Here is a 12,562-nt window from a genome sequence, read left to right as displayed (position 1 = left end):
GTGATAAACCTTTAGGTGCCAGCAGTGGGTCAGAGTCCAGCCAAGCCTCTCTTTTTCCTTATTGATACGTGTGCCCATAACCTGCATGGTTCTGGCCCCGCGCAGGCTGTAAATACGTGGGGTGGGTCAGGCGACTGTGCTCCCAGGGCATCTGACTTGCTGGTTTCTCCTTCCTGTTCATCCTGAGTAAATGATCCTCCCTCCCCCAAAATGCCTAATCCTTCTTGGCGGCCTTGGGTCACCCATGAAAAACTAGGAACCTAAGTTTGAAGTCTTAGAGTCTCGATTTATTAGCAGCCAAACAATTTGGAAGCCAAAGCTCAGGTTAAACCTAATTCTGCGGTGACCTGGACATCCACCGTATTGTCAAGAGAAGAAAAAGCCTGAGAAGGTATATGGTTAAACTTTGGTGCGACTGACCGCTGTAAAAACCTCAAGGAGGGAGGGTAGAATTTTAAAAAATGTTTGATTTACTATGAGGATGAGTGGTTGAGCATTCTGTTGCATATTATGCCAGTTTATGATGTCTACACAGATTCGCTCCTCCAGGAGAGGCAGAGAACCACGGTTAAGAGCTCAATGCACTTTGGGGTAGACCTGGACTTGAACTTGACCTCTAATGACCCCTACTGTTTCCTAGTTGCGTGGTCTCTATTTTCTTATTTGTGTAATGGGTAATTTTAAATTTAAATTACATTTGTGTAATTTAAAAATGTAAGTGCTTAGAACAGTGCCTAGAACAAAGCCAGTGTACGATAAATGTTGGGATTATTAGGTTCTGTAAGTGCTAGGGTGAGGCGACCCCAGAAAATTGAACAGTTGCTGCCTTTGCAGTCCATCGTCTAAAACAGCAGGGCCACCTTGCTGCAGGAGCTGTGTGCTGTGGTCCTCCCATTGGTCAAGACTGGTAACCATTGCCCAGGCCTGTGCTTCTTACCATGGGGCTCAAGCTGTGTGAGGGTTAGCAGAAGATTCCAGAAGCATATGGGAATCCACAGGATAAACATCTATTTCACCTGAAGATTTGAGGGTAGAGAGGGGGGATATTTTTGTGTGTTGAAATAAATGTTGGTTATGTGCATGCTTATGCAAAAAATTCTCATGGCTTTTGAAGATAAAACAGAAGACTTGGAAAAGCATCGATGCTTGCTTTGAGATACTTGAGCTCTGCCCCATGTGATGTTACCAATTCAAGGGCAGGCGAATGGTAATATTGAAACGATGTAGCGTAGGTGAGAGTTCCAGAGTGGGAGTCCCTCCCTCCCCGCCCCAGGACACTGCAGGACTTGGCGCTCTGGGGCACAGATGTCCATGTGACCGGAGTGAGAGAAGCTTTGGGATGCAGGGCTGCAGACCAGCACCGAGGAACTGGCGGCTGCAGTTAAAACCCTCTTTGTAGCCAACAATCCATGTGCTATTTTCTCCCCACCATTCGTGGCTGTGGGGTCATTTTTGTTTATCTCCTGATTTGTGTATATATGGACTTGGTGTCATTCCACATAAAGGCCGTTGTCAATGAAATGCATGCTTATTTCAGAGGAATGGTCCCCAAGAAAGCAGAAATCATTCCATGTTTGTGTGCTCATAAAATGAGGATCTCTGCCTCACACCCATGGGAGATCTAAATGTTATTGATTAGAATATGAAGTTCTGCTAGCCAAGTGCTAATGAACAGCAAGCGGACACTGGATCAGAAACAACTTCCAAATCTGAAATGTCCCCTAAAAGTCATCTAGAATGTTTTATCCTGAAATATTACTGGTTCTGTTTTACATACACACGTGATTGATTATATTTTTAAAAGGCCGATTCAAAGCATTCAGTCCTTTTCTACTGCTAAGCTTGGGCCCGTGAGTCAAGAGATGACCTTCACTTTATTGACTTTATTTATCTCCACGTTCCCAGCGCCTGTGCTGGTGCCTGTCACTTAGTGGGTGCTCAGTAAACAATCACAAATGAATCCAGCAGGACCCATTGCTCTCATCCAGTCAAAAGCCTGCGCTCCTGATTGGGAGCTACTAAAGGTGGGGTCTTTTCCTCCTCCCAAATTTTCAACAGTGGGTAGGGACCCATTAGTGGGTTTTGAAATCAATTTAGTGTATGGAGATAAGCATTTTAAACAAATTAAGTAGCATAGGGAGAAAAAAACCCATCAAAGTATATATCACCGGGTAAGGGTAAATACTGTTTTTTGAGATGTGTTTGTGTGTACACTGAGTTAACAAGATTGATAGTTGCTTACAGTGAGTCACAAAGTGTGAAAACTCTGCTGTGACCCGGGAGATTCTCCCAGAGCACAGGGACCAGAAATGAAAGCAGGGTCCATTGCCTCTTGCTATCGCCCAGAGGCCCAGTGGTAGGAAGACGAGTCTTTAGGCCAAAGGGGAGGAATGGTTCCCACTCCCAAAACTCCAGGCAGGATCTGGTTCGGGCACGCTGACAGGAGGAAGTGGGGAGGTAGGCATTTTCCCAGGGCGTGTGGGTCGGTCAGCCCTACTAATCGGGGGATTTCCTCAAGGGCAACTGCAGTGTTGGGAACAGAGCTTGGGCCCCATTATGGAAAATGTTTCCCTGGAAAGATGGTGGGAAGGTGCCCCCTTTCTTTTTTTGCTCTCCTCACAGCCAGCCCGACATGCACAAGCTAGGTGGCATTGCACCGACCAGCTCTCTTCAGTTCCATCACTAAATGTTAATCACACTCTCACAGTTAGAGCGTGCTGCTTGTGCCTGAATTGAGACTGTGTAACTGTATCAGCACAAACACATACTTGTGTGTAGCTTAGGGCCTGCAGGCTTCAACTAATGTAAACGATACTCCAAGGACCAAGAGGAGAAGACAAGGCAGCGTTTGTCTATAGAGCTCTGGCCTCCCAGGGAGACTGTCCCAGGAATCATGTAATCAAGATACCTGTTGACGACAACTCCTAGCACATAAATCCAGGGACCCGATGTGTTAATTATGATCCGATCCCCTAAAGCTTAGATTTACAAACAACTAAAGCCGGCTCTCCAGTGGTGAGCCTGTGGCAGAGATGTTGGCTGTGCCCAGAAACGCTATACAGGGTCCTTCTAAACCCTCAGACTAGCTGCTGGATGTGGGACGTTTCTCAGCCTCGTCCAACGCACCCTGGGGCTCCCAGGGCTGCCTCTCGCCCTCACTGCACAGCTCCGACTTGAGCCTAACCTCATTAAGCTTGGCTCAGATTCACCCTCCCAGACAGTTGAGTGACATTTTTCCAGCATGTTGTGATTGGATCTGAAGACAAATCTGAGAAATTTCTGGGGCTTTAACTGTGAATATTTGAAGCCAGGAAAGAAGTCCTCTTAAGATATTTAAAAAATAAGAGTAAGACCTAATAAAATACCAAAATCATCCTTTGTTGCCTTAAAGGAAAGACATGCACGCACGGATCACAAATATCCGTGCAGCGAGCGGGCGGGGAGAGCGGCTGCTTCTGGGGGGCCATCTCAAGGAGCAGCAAACTGCCTCTGTTTCCGGAGCTCGGTAGTCAGGCTTCGGGTTTGATTTCTTTGGAAATACAGATGGCTGGCAGGACAAGGGACGCATGAAGTGACTGCCGAGCCTGTGTTGCTTTTTCCAGGAAGGTCTGGGGAGGAGGGGGCGGGAAGGGGCGAGTCGACGGGAGGGCCTCTGAGGACTCCGTGAATTGCTTCATTGGGGTCATGCCAAGCACTTAAAAGCCACGAGGGGCATTTGGGCTCCAGACACGTGTCTGTTCCTGACCAGCCAGGCCTGGGTGGTGTTTCATCCTGGGCCTCCTGGGAGTCAGGCTTCTATGGAGATTTGGTGTAAGAAGGCAGAATTGGGGACCAAAGTGGTAGATGGTTCTGCTCAGCATCCTCCATCCACACCTGCTCAGCCCCCGTGAACTGTGCCTCTGTCTGCCTAGGACTTGGTTTCTGCTATGAGTAAAATGGGACTTCCTGTGACTTTTACCTCCCTCCTAGGGGTGTGCTGAGCTTCTAGCTGAGGGAGGAAAATTCTCCTTTTATGACTATTTCAGACCAACCCAAAAGCACCCCATTTAGATTGTTAGCTCTGAAATATCCTTCTGAGTCTTCACTTTAGAGCAGAACCATTGACTTTTCTGCATAAAGTTGCACAGGTGCTGTCCTTCATGATTTGATAGCATTAGCAACAGTAGAAAAAGTATGAATTGGGGTGGCTCACTGGGAGCTCAGCAAGAAGTGGTTTTCCTGGGGGGGATGTGCTGTCTTCCTGCCTCTGGTCACCAGTTATCTGTGCTCTACATCTGCAGTGAAGAAAGAGGCTCCTGAGACCTTCATAGCCACAGCTTAGTTAAATAGCACCGTATCCTTCACCAAGGACTTTCCCAGACGTGTTTGCATTTAATCCTTGCAACCCTCCACAAAGAACGCAGCTGAAGAAGCAAATCCAGTGAGGTGGAGGGACTTCCCCAAGTTCACACACTAGTTCACGAGAGGACTGAGCTGTGACTTCAAGACCTCTGACTCCAAGCCTGGTGGTCTTTCATACGCCGCAGTGGGCTCTGCCAGGAGGGGAGAAAGAATCCAGGAAGAAGGAGTCCCAGAGGAGGAGGGGCGTCCAAGGCCATGTCGAGAGGTCAGCCAGTGGAAGAATGTGCCTCACTGATGCGTGTCATTGGAGTCGCACATGTGGATTGTTAAGATTCGTCAGGCCCCGAAGGAAGAGGGTCCGATACCCTCTCCAGAAAGGGTCGCGTTCTTCTTAAATGACTTTGAAGTATGGCTAAGGAAATTCAGGCCTAGGAAAGCCAGCGGTATTTCTGTCCCTCTTTCTAATTAAAGGTCACGACTTAGGAGTGAAGGGAGATCGTGGGAAGTGATCTAAGTGGATGATGCCAAAGCGTGAACTCCGGGTTCCTGGCTTGTGGGTTCAGAAGTCAGAGTAGGGGCTGGGGCTGGGAATGGAGGCATCCAGCCAAGACTAGGAAGAACTTTCTTAAGAGACTTGCCTTAGCAAGTAGACTTTAATATGGAAGAAGAAAATTGTCTAAGTAACACTCTAAACCCTGGAGAACAATTGCAACAGAAAACTTCCATTCTGGAGGTGGTGCTTGGGAATTAACAGGAGAAAGTAGTAGGCAAGAGGATCGTAAATGCTAGTTTTTATCACTTTCTAACTATCTACTAATATATAGGTAATAAAAGGGAACCTAAAATTTTAATATGAAGAGGCAAACAAAAGTCCAGGCTGTCACTGACGGCACTCAGCCCTCAGTTTCAGCCACAGGAGAGCTTAGCGTGAGGCACGGCGATGGGGAAGGCACGACTTCAGTCTCTCTTCAGAGGGAAGCTCACATGCTAAGGAGGAAGCGCCAGCTTTCGGTCATTTATCCATCCATTTAGGTAGGACCTACCTTACACCCACAGTGTGCCCACACGGCTGTAGATAGGAGGGTAAAGCAGTGAAAAGACAAAGTCCTGCCTCCATGGAGCTCATGTTGTAGAGGGAGAGGCAGAATACAAATGAGGAAGCAAATGAATGAATGTGGTAGTGCTGAATGAATGAACATACAAGTGCTTAGCCCTTGTTCTGTAAGGGCCATGAGGAGCTGAAGCAGGAGCAGCGAGCGCCAGCCTTTTGGATGAGCGGTCAGAGAGGCTCTCTGAGTGATGCTCAGGGGCCAGCTATGGGAGGATCCGGGGAAGAATAGCCCAGGCAGAGGGAACGGCAGGGCCTCGTGGCAAGGTAAAGAAACAGCAAGGAAGCCAGTGTTAGGAGAGCACAGCAGAGTGATAAAAGATGGCAGGGCAGCGGGCAAAGATGAGATCATAGAGGGCCTCATCGTTGGGTTATGTTTTAAAGTGGTGGAAAGAGAGCCAATGGAGAATTTTAAGCCAAGGAGTTATGATTGTGAATTAGAGAGAGAAAAATGGCTGTGGAAGATTTGCTAGGAGGCCTCGCAGCCAGTCTTAAAATACAAGCAAAGCTTTTTCTGATAAAAATTACAAAACTGACATGGAGTCGAGATGCATTCATCCTGGAGGAGTCCTATAGTTGCTACTCATCAGAAGGGTGAAAGGACATCAGTGCGGCTGCACGGGGACCTCTCGAGTTCACGTGTTCAGGGAATGTGTCTACAACACTGCAGAGAGCAGCACGTAGCCAGCCAAAGCCAGAGGCGAGAAAGGCTATGCCCAGGAGCGGGCATCCACCACAGCCAGCACAGCGGAGACGCAGAAAGCAAAAAACACAGGAGGGCTCTTGGCTTTTGTTTTGTATATATGTATAGAACAAGAAAATATTAAGGGCAGAATAAAGCCCTACCTAGGGTAAGTAGTAGTCATTGATTTGCTCCCTTAATCAAATATTTGTCAGCACCCATTATGCATTGGGTACCCTTAGGGACCAGGGAAACCACAGGTAGCAAAACAAAAATCTCTGTCCTCATAGAACTCCAGGAGGGCCAGGGGGCGTGAGGGGAGCAGAAGGGAAAATGAACATAATAAGGAAGTAAAATACTTAAAGTGTTAGTTGGTGGTAGATGACAAGGAGAAGAATAAAGCAGACAAGGGAAAGAGGAAACGTGGGGGAGGGGAGCGATTTTAAAGAAGGTCATTTTATTGCTTGGCTTTTATTTTGCCTATCATGGGAAAGCCATTGGAGGGTTTGAGTAGGGTAATGACATGATCTGACATTTTAAAATAATTGCTCTGGTTGCTCTGAGAATAGAGATAAAGGACAAAACTGAACAGTTTTCAACACCCTCACCTCCATGGCCCTGGCCCTGGCCCCGGCCCCGGCCCCATCCGCTCCTGCCTGGATTGTCACAGGGAGGCCTGGGGAGGCATGTGTAATGATGTTGGCAAGGGAAGATGGTGCCAGGTCTGGGGTGATGGCAGTGAAGGTGTTGAAACTTTTGATTCTCGGTCTGTTTGGAAGGAATAGATGGCAGTATTTTGGTGTCATGTCAACAGATAAAATAGTCAATTCCTATTGTGTTTCCTTCTTACTAGAAGATCAAGGGGGTAAGGAATTCTTGGCTGCTAGTTAGAAAAGTTTTCAAAAGATTTGCCACAGGTGGAGGCTGGATCAGAAACAAGTATAGCTGGAAGGTAGTTAGAATGGGGGGACCAAGGAGAGGAACTGGCCTGAGAGCCACAGCAAGGGAGTGACAGAGGGGAGATGGTTGACAGTGTGAATTCCAGAGGAGAGGATGCTCTTGGTGCTGCCCTCACGGCCGGGTGCTGATGGGGGCCAGTGAACCAGGTCATCAGGAAGTAGGTTAGGAGTCATAAAGTCAGGAAACCAGAAGCACATTTAGACATATAAAATTGCTGAGAATAACAGTAGGGGAAAGAGTGGAAAAGTGATCTGTGAATCTAGGCTGAAGTCATCAGGCGAGGTGGGAGGACGTCCTGAAAGGCAAGGGAGGGGGGTGTGTGGACAGAGGGAGGGGCTCATGGAGTGGCAGTGAGGGTTTCAGTTTCTCCCCCTATTTGATGGAGTTTCTAGGCTGGTTGATCAGGATGATGCTGTACCTGGATGTATTTTGACTTTGTAAGAAATTCAGTAGTTTCTTCTCTTAGTCTTTTGGACCAGCTGGAGAAACACTGCATGGAGAATGGTTCAGTTAAGTTTCTTCATAGATGGCCTGAGAACTATACCCGAAGAATGTAAAGTCATGAGGACAGTGTCTATCTGGACCAGTGTTTTTCAGTCTTTTTTAATCCTAAGAGGCCCCCCAACTATAAATATTCTATCTCGTTGTCTCTTCTCTACTGTTACAGTCTATCTTTTGTGCCTTTCCACCAGACAAGGTTCTGCCAAGCTTTATTTTACTGTCTGTTGTTTGTATTAAAAAGGAAATTGATAGATTTTTCATTTTCATGGTACAAATTATAATACTGAAAACAGTTTTTCAAAGTACACACACTTTTCATCCATGTGCCTTAAAGAAATGTCGATCCATCCCTTGTCTGGTTAGCTTGGTCTGGAGAAAGATCTCTAATGGCTTGGTTCTGCTTAGCATTTTTTTTTCAGTGATGTGGATGAAGATGACAAAGTTGCTTATCATATTTAACATGACATAGCATAGAAGGAGAGCTGGTATTTTGGATGGATATGAATTCAGAAGGCCTTCTGTGGGTTAGAACAATGGATTGAAATTAGCAAGATAAAATTACTGAGGGCAATGGAGTCTTCCATTTAGAGTAGAACGTCCATTGCATAAGAGTAAACCAGAGGAGACGACGACGAGTCAAGAAACCTTCTGAGGTCTTTTTTCTCCTGGAATGACTGGGTTTTTGTTGGTTAGGTTTTTTTGTTTGCTTTCAGTCATCATTTCAATATATGACCCTAAACCATACATAACACAGACACACATGTGCATGCACGGAATGCAAATATAATCTGCAGTAATTTAAAAAAGAGCAAGTTCTAAATCAAAGACATAATCATTTCATTGTTAAGTGGACCACATCTTACATATCTTAAGTGTTTTCAGTTCTGAGTGTCATTCTGGGAAGATGCTGACAATCTGGAAAGCCCCCAGAGGGTCCCTACCACAGGGTGTGATGCTCAGTTAATAAATATTGGTTGAATGGTTGGTGACTTGAGTTGGTAGGAATGGTGCCCCAGGTCCTGGGAAGAATGGCTGAAGAAAGTAGAAAGAGGAAACGAGGATAGCTTTCTTCAAGTATTTGCAGAGCTCTCAAGAAGGAGACTGGGTTTATTTCATGTTTTTCCAGGGAGACCAAACACACCAATGGCTGACTGGGTCAGCTTAAGAAAGAATTTCCCAGGGCAGCTCTCCAGTGGGCTGACACTGAGTGCTGTAAGCTCCTGGCCCATGGCAGTCTACAGCAGTCTGAGGACGGAGCCAGGGACTCATAGGTGTGCTATAGGACGGATTCCTGCAGTTGGGGTACAGCCGATTTAGTGGCCTTTCAATCTCTTCTAGGGCTGAGCTTTTCTTTCCAGTAGGTCCAGACCAATGGTGCCTTGTCTTTTCAGCTTTGCAGAATCAACATTGCAAGGAAAACTACTCCTTAAAAAAAAATGTTTAATGGAAACTTCTGAGGATACTGCTTTGAGTTAGGGAAAGCCCTTTAATATAGGTCCCTCTTAAGCCTTACTTTTTTTCCTCATCCTTTTGTCAACTGACCTCATAAATTTTCATAAAGGAATTGACCCCAGATAAGAGTTATTCTAAAAATCTTTCCTAAGCCTTTCAGTTTTGCTTTCTTATGACAAGTAATTTTTTAAATATGATCTTTGGTCCGTTATATTATTATAAAACTAGTGAGTAATCAGTTTGGAGAGTTGTTTTTTAATTTAATCAGCATTTCAGAAATCATGATGTGATCTGATGTGAAGGAATAAACATTCTCCATTCCTCTTAGGTCCCAAGTCCCTCCATCTCGTGGAGCTCTCAAGCTTCAACCTCTCTCCTTGTCCTCTCGCCTCCCCCAGCTGAGGAGCGTGGGAGCCAAGGACAAGCTGGAAGCGTAGGTTTGAGCCTACAGCCTAGAAGTGGACCGTAACGTAATATGAACAGCAGACAGGCCTTGCAAGTGGGCAGAGACTGGCGTGGCCCCTTAAACTGTGAATAGATTTGATGCAGGCCTGCTGTCTGTGGGAGAGGACTCTGTCGGGCTCTGTGGCCACAGTGAACTGGCCTGGGAAGCGGGGGCAGGGCTAGCCGACAGAGCGTCGCTTGCCTGAGGTCCCTCTGTTCTTCCCCGGAGACCGTGTAGAAGAGCCACTGGTGATGTCCCCACATGGTCACCTTTCGTTCTTTTGCCTCACACAGAAAATTCCCCTTCTTCTTTTGCCATAAGCCCCCTTTTCTACCTCAAATGCCTGCTTTTCACGCACTGAGAGGTGGCCAAGAATGGTCTCATTTCAGATTCTTCAGCTGGAAGGAGAAATCCGCAGAGCTGAGCGCTGATGTCCACCTTTTTTTTGGGTGTGTTTTCTGGGAAAGTCTGAGTCTAGCTTTAGGCCACTTAATGCGGTGCGTGATCTTGGGAAAGTAACTCAACCTCTCTGAGCCTGAGTCCCCTGGTCTGTAAGCTAGGACGCTGCAGGCTCTGTGAGAGATTTTAGAGAATGTAAGCAACCCCCAGCCCAGGGTCTGGCATGTAGAAGGTGTGCAGCAGGTCAGAGCTGCTGTCATTGTTGTCAGCTGTTGCTAATTTATCAGACGGTAATCAAGTTACCAGTTTCAACTCTTGAATATTTTAGTCTATTATTCAAGACTTTAACCGAGGAGGGAAGTCCCCCTACCTTTGTATGATGAACTGTGCTTAGGACCCAGAAGACTGAGGGGGACAGGGTTGTACTTTCTCTCCTTGTTTATAGTTATTCACTCTTGTCATTTGTTGGGGAGGGAAGGCAAAAGGGCTCATATTTGACTGAAAACCAACCATGGCAGGAACAGAATAAACCTTCCTTTACCAGAGTTGTGTTTTCTATTTTTAACGTTTTCGTTGTTCTCAAAGATGAAGAAACAGAAGCCAAAATACAATACTAGAATTGCCGTGGACTTGATCCTCTGAGTAACGACTGCAAGAGGAGTGCTTGTTTTCCAGAGCTGTGCTAACACAGACTTCGTGCTCCTGGAATTCTCTGGGTTTGTGGCAGAGTCAGAGAACAGCGTTCTCACTGCCTTTCCCAGCCTGTTAGAAGTGCTCTCTACTGAGCACGAAGTAATTTCCAGTCATTGATTCTAGAGCCGCCGCCTTCTGCCTCCCGCCTCCCGTTTAATTCTAGAATCCTGTGCCTCTGGATCTCCAGACCCCAGCCCCTCTCTGGGTCCCTCCGCACTGCGTCCTCCTCTCTGTCTCGCCCTGACTTCTCACGCTCCACAGCTCCCTCTCCAGGGTCCGCAAGCCCTGCATGTGCCCATTTCAGTCTTAGGCCATTTCCCCCTCTCCCTTGAGCTATATGGTCTGCCATCTTTAGGGTCAAGTTGACAGGGCCTTATTGTTCAACTGATTCTGAGTGTTAGCTAATGACACTTGGTCTCCAGCGGGGGTTCTCAACCTCGGCTGCACGCTGGAATCACGTGGAAAGCTTTTTAAAAATCCTGCTGCTTGGGTCCCATCCCCAGAGGTTCCGATTTGATTGCTCTGAGGTGTGACCTGGGCATCAGATTTTGTAGCCCTCCTAGGTGATTCAGTAAGCAGCTACAGTTGAGACCCGCTGGTCTACACACTCATCCAGTCCACCAGCTGAGTGGATTCTAATAACAGCTCTGTTCGGTCCCCAAGTGACTTGTATACCACAGTGATTTAAATAGTTCGTGTGAGTATCGGAACATCAAAGCAGCTATTTCCACTTTGTGTTAATTTGGTAGGTTTGGAGGAAGGAAATAGTAGAGTTCTTCTTTTGAAAATTCAATTCCTAGAGTACCTCTGAGCTCGCCTGACAGCGGCAGCAACAACAAGCTTTTATGGAGCTCTCAGCACTGCCAGGCGCTGTGCTAAACACCTCCCAGGCTCGTCCCATTCATTAGCCCATCTTAATCCTCACAACCACCGAGCCCCTGAATGAGGCTCCATTTTTGCTCTCTGATCGATGAGGGTCTGGGGCAGCTTATCTACTTGCCCAGGGCCATGCAGACAGCAGAACTAACCTCGAGACTGGGCACCTCTGGTGCGCAGACTTCACTGATCCTCTGCCCCCGGGAAGGAACAACTTATCCAAATAACTCCCTGGAAAATAAGGATGAACCCACTTTAGCTCTGGGGTTGAAGTCTTTTTAAATTGGGTTGCATTCTTCTCTATATCAGGGGCTTCCATCAGTTTGATTTCAGATTCACTCCCAAGTTTCCCAGATATACCCAGGACTGCGAGCCCATTTCACAAAGTCTTCTTCTTACTGCACTTTAGAAAAGCATCTTGCTTTTAGCAGCCAACCAGCAGAACCTAGGCTATCTTTTACTTAGTCTTCCTAATACTTATCTGAGGCGGTGAAGAGGCAGTGCTGTCCCCAATCTTGCAGAAAGGGGAACGGGTATGCCAAGTATTAATTATCTACTAAATATTAGTACTAGCTGCCACTAATGGAGTCCTTACTAAGTGGCAGGCTCTGTGCTGAGCTTCCTTGTGTAAAGCATCGTGTGTGAGAAGAAACCAGACCAAAAAAGGCGGTGCCCCTTGCCCAGGGGGTACAGCTAGCAACCGGTGCCATGTTTGTTTGCTTGTTTGTTTTTTAACTTCCTTTTGAGCAAAACTGCCAGACACGGGCTTCATTTGCTCTCTTACCGTGGCCTGGCCCACCCCTGCTGTCTATGCAATGGCATCTGGACAACCGAGTCTGGAATAAACCATTGAAGCATAAACTGGATTTTCTTTGTGTGTGCCGAATGGCCATTTAATAGCTATTGTGAAACAAAGAATTTTCTGCCAACCTTGAAAATCATACTGAGGTCAAACAGGCTCTAAATATTCCTTCTCCAGCCATCCCAGACGAGGCTGCATGGGTGTAAATAACCCCTGAAGGTGAGAACTGGCTCTTGGAGCAGTTTCACACTCCATCCATCTCTGAGCTCTGCTGTTTCTCAGTTTCACGTTAATGACAAGAAC

General features: G+C 46.8%; 1 protein-coding gene across 2 annotated transcripts in view; it reads left to right on the top strand.

Moving 5' to 3' along the window:
• PPM1H (protein phosphatase, Mg2+/Mn2+ dependent 1H) overlaps positions 1-12,562 on the top strand; it is a 231,100-nt gene that overhangs the window by 176,793 nt on the left and 41,745 nt on the right. The gene's annotated exons all lie outside the window — the stretch shown is intronic.

This window comes from Equus caballus, chromosome 6 (assembly GCF_041296265.1).
Source record: "Equus caballus isolate H_3958 breed thoroughbred chromosome 6, TB-T2T, whole genome shotgun sequence".
Classification (NCBI taxonomy): domain Eukaryota; kingdom Metazoa; phylum Chordata; class Mammalia; order Perissodactyla; family Equidae; genus Equus; species Equus caballus.
The sequence above is the reverse complement of the archived record's forward strand: the minus strand, read 5'-3'. Positions and strand labels throughout refer to the sequence as shown.